Raw genomic sequence first — 4,719 nt, forward strand, 5'->3', positions numbered from 1 at the left:
AAAAATTAGATGATAGACATAAATCCAAATTTATTAGTAATCACATTACAGACTAAATGTTCCAAGTTTAAAGAAAAAAGATTTTAAAGACTGTATTTCAAACACTTAGATATTTCAAAACTGCATTATGTATAAAAGGAGACACGTAAAAATTAAGGCTAAAGTAAGATTGAGAAATTAAGGAAAACCATGCTGATATAACTACTGACATACCAGGCATATTTGCATGAGTCTGTTTTCACAGCACATAGATGGAATAACAAACACGAAAGCAGGTCATACCACCAGCAGCAGCTGTTGCCTGAGCTGCAAAGATGACATGATTGTTATGCCAGGCCATGGTGCTGGATACAGGGGTGAAAGAGAACGTTCATTGTTCTCCCCTTCTTCCTGCACAGCCTAAGGTCAGACGTCCTACCAAGGTGCTAAGGTGGTTATTCTTCCACAGCAATATGAAATCAGGGTGTGTCCAAGAGTAGGCAAAATCTCACCTTTTCTAAACTCTTCCGTTGCTTGCACTCTGATGCTTTATCCAAAAGGATCAGGTGTGAGAGGGAAGAAAGAATTTTTAGAGAAGTTACAGAGACATTAAGTCTCCCACCTTGCCTGGCATGTGGCATTGTACATGGACTCTGTGAGTAGGGAACTGATTCAAGTGGTCACTATCTTCACAATCTTAGACTAGGTCAATAACAAGACAATCCAGCTAAATCTAAATCTGGTAGTCCCATGTTTGGCTAGGCTGCAACCTGAAAGTTGTAGAAACTACACTGGCTTAAAATTGCTATTAGAGGAGTGAAAGCCATATGATTCTCAAAAATGCTTAGGGTAGAATAGCACATGTGCAAAACAGATCTACAGAACTACCCTATAAGCTGGAGCTATACATGTTTCTTACATTGAAAGGCTTCACTGTGAATTCTTACATGCTGGGTTGTAGTAGATTCTGACTGCTTTCCACATTGCTTAAATTCCTGAGGCATCTATTAGTGTGAGTTCTTTTATGTATTTGAAACAAACATGGACACTTGTAGGCTTTCCCATATACCTCACATTCACAGGGTTTCTCTCTATTGTCAGTTCAGACATGTTTACTAAGGACTGAGGAGCAAGTGAAGTCTTTCCTGCATTCCTTACAATGACAGGGTTTCTCTCCAGTGTGAGTTCTTATATGTTCAGTAAGTCCTGAGGAAATAGTGAAGGCTTTCCCACACTGCTCACATTCATAAGTTTCTCTTCAGTGTGAGTTTGCATATGGATACGAAATGTTGACGAATACCAACATGCTTTTCCACGTATCTTGCACTCAAATGGCTGCTCTCCACTGTGAATTCTCGAATGTCTACTTAGACGTGAGAAAGTAGTAAAGAATTTTCCACGTTCAGATTCAAAGTTTTCTCTCTAGTATCAATACTTACATGTCTCCTTAGGCTTGTCAAAAAACTATAGGACTTCCTGCACTGCTTACATTTATGGGGTTTCTATCCAGTGTGAATACTTGCATGTGCCGTTAGGCTTGAGGAAACACTGAATGCTATCCTACATTCCATACATTATTAGCATTTCTCTCCAGTATGAATTTATGTCTAGTTAAGCCTGAATGCCGACTGAAACCTTTCCCACATTCATTGCATTCATAAGGTTTCTCTCCAGTGTGAATTCTTTTATGTGTAATTAAGTCTGAATGCCAAATGAAGCCTTTCCCACATTTCCTGCATTTCTAGGGTTTCTCTGCAGTGTGAATTCATTTATATTTAGTTACGCCTGAATTCCTAAAGAAGGATTTTGTACATTTGTTGTATTCATAAGTTCTCTCTCCAGTGTGAATTTATGTCTAGTTAAGCCTGAATGCCAAGTGAAGTTTTTCCCACATTCACTGCATTCATAAGTTTTCTTTCCACTGTGAATTTGTTTATGTCTAGTTAAGCCTGAACTCCTAATGAAGCCTTTCCCACAGTCGTTGCGTTCACAGTGTTTCTCTCCAGTGTGAATTCGTACATGTTCACTCAGAATTGATGAAGAAACGAAGGATTTCCCACATTTCTTAAATTCATAGGGTTTCTCTCCAGTGTGAGTACGCATGTGAATGATCAGGGAAGAACTGGTAAATGTTTTCCCACACATATTACACTGAAAAGGATTCTCTCCATTATCAGTTTTTATATGATTAGTAAGGCTTGAGAATGCAGTGTAGGCTTTCCCACATTTCTTACATTCATAGGGTTTTATTCCAGCATGAATTCCAATGTGAATATTAAGGGACGAGGAATGTCTAAAAGACTTTCTGCATTTGTTACATACAAAGGGCCTCTCTCCTGTCTGAGATTTTCTATCTTTAGCAAGGTAAGAAGAACTAATGGAGGCTTTCCCACTCTCCTTACATTTACAGTGTTTCCCTCCAGTGTGGATTCCCATGAAAACTTTGAAGCGTGCAGAATACCAAAAAATTTTTCCACATTCCTTACATTTGTAATATTTTGTAGCAGTGAGTTTGTACATGTACACCAAGCCTTGTAGGGTGAATAAAAGCTGTCCCACATTCCTTCCCTTCATAGTTTTTCTCTACTGTGACTTCTCATTTGTGCCTGAAAGTAAGACTGATTAACAAAGGCTTTCCCACTGTCACTGGATTCAAAGGCTTTCTTATGCATGCTAGTTTCTCCTGACACAATATTTGGAGTCAGGTTGATGGCTTTTCTCCATTGATTAAACACAGAAATTTTCTCTCTAGTAGAGGATTTCTTGTGCAGAATAAGGAAGCTTTTCCCACACTGATTATCCTCATAAGTGTTTCCTCCATAGTGAATTCTTCTGTGCTTCTTAAGGCATAATTGTTCACTGAAGTCTTTACCACATTCCTTACACTCACAGAGTTCCCACCCACTGTGGTTTCTTTCCTGTTGATGAATGAGGATTAAACAATTTCTCAGAAACATTAATCGATCTCACCCATCTCAAAATAGAAACCACATTACAATGCTGATTCCATTTTTATGATTTCCATTACATTCATACAACTTCTACCCTGTTGATTTCTTTCAAGTTGAATGATGGAATCCTTCTGCAAGAATGATATGTGATCTACTCTGATTTTAAAAGATTCTTAAACAGTTTCATGGGATTGTTAAAAAAAACTCAATGCCTAGGTTACGTATGTGGGAATGAGTACTTGTGAGAATTGTGAACGAATAACCTTCAAGTTAGATTTTCCCCAAATTCATCATAGTCACAATATATCACCAGAGAAATTGCTCTCTCTTTGGTGAAGGCCACTTATCTCAAACATCTATCACTTGTGCTGACCTTCTATCAAATGATATTCCAATATTTTCTGAATGTGGGAAATAAAAAATATCTCTGTTCAACCTTACTGATCTTACCATTTCTATCCTATTGGAAGTTTTTTCCCCTAAAATATCCTGTGGAGGAACTGCTGAGTCTCTGGTTTTAAGATGCATTTCTGATTCTAAAGTAAAAGAGAATAACATATGTAAAATTTGCAAAAAGAAATGGCAGGTTAAAGGAATTAAAAACAAGAAGGTTCATGTGTATTATTTACAAATTAAACATGGTCAAAAGAGAAAAAGCATGCTAGATTAGAGTGACTTCACTAGGTCAACAATTTAACAATGATAAGGACGCGGAGGCAAAATTGAGTAGTTGACGAAAAAGCAATTCTCTGAAAATTAAACATGATGAGAAAAGAGAATATTATCAGGGAGTGAAACTAAGTAAGCTCTGGACTAAGAGTATACATCAAAATAATAAACTTAAAAAAAAACCAGGTCATTTTGTGAGATCATAGGAAATTCTGAGTAAATGTACAGTAAGAATTTGAAGTTGAAGACATCCCAAAGCATCTGAGACCAACGTCCTCAGCCTTCTAGAGAAAGCACATGTTCAAGTCTCCTCAGTATAATTCCAACCACAGTGAAATTTTCATTGACCAGAGAGGTTCTTCAGTCACTCACCTTGGAAGACTCCTCTCTCCACTGTCCTCAACTCTTCCTCTTGTTCCAACCAACAGATCAGACTGGGTTTTAACAAAATTGATACCCTGTCCATGAGGAAACATATATTAATGAACAAGTGTCTTGTAAAAGATGACAAACACTTTCACGAGGCAGCTCCTATATGTCTAATGAACGCAGTTAAATTATTTCAAATGAGATAAAAATGCAAAAATATCCCTTGCATGCCCAAAAGAGACTGTTTATCTCAGGCCTCTGCAACCACATTCAGATGTATACATACACATTTACAAAGCATTAAGACTTTCATTGAAAAACAAAATAAAGTGCAAAAAGAGATTTTCATTCTCATGGAGCAACCACTACATCAGTGATTGTCAGACTCTGGTGTCCATCACAAATCACGTCCAGTGTTTCTTAAAACACAGACGACTGGGTCCCAGTGCCAGAGTTTCATTAAGTATGTCAAAGTGGAGTCTGAGAATGCACATTTCTAACAGAGTGATGGTGATGCTGTTAGTCTTAGAACCACATTTTTATAGCAACCACACTGAATTAAAACCCATTAGTGCACAGACAATGTGCCTGTTATTTCCCATTATAGTCAGATTTGACATCAGTCATCCAAGACCATGTTAAGTACATAATATTTACCAATTCCGTAAGATGCTATAGCAACAATGGCAGCCTTACCTACTGTGGTCAGGTTCTTCTAGTTCTCTAGCATCACATCTCTGTATACGTTTCT

General features: G+C 37.6%; 1 long non-coding RNA gene across 1 annotated transcript; it reads right to left on the reverse strand.

Annotated features, from left to right (window-relative positions):
* Positions 1 to 274: 274 nt before the first annotated feature.
* On the reverse strand, positions 275 to 4,042 carry LOC131394434 (uncharacterized). The gene is made up of 3 exons (XR_009216128.1): positions 3,972 to 4,042; positions 3,381 to 3,466; positions 275 to 526 (listed from the first exon to the last, which is right to left on the reverse strand). It is a non-coding gene; the product is annotated as an uncharacterized LOC131394434 (long non-coding RNA).
* Positions 4,043 to 4,719: the final 677 nt, after the last annotated feature.

Source organism: Diceros bicornis, chromosome 30 (assembly GCF_020826845.1).
Source record: "Diceros bicornis minor isolate mBicDic1 chromosome 30, mDicBic1.mat.cur, whole genome shotgun sequence".
Taxonomy (NCBI): Eukaryota; Metazoa; Chordata; class Mammalia; order Perissodactyla; family Rhinocerotidae; genus Diceros; species Diceros bicornis.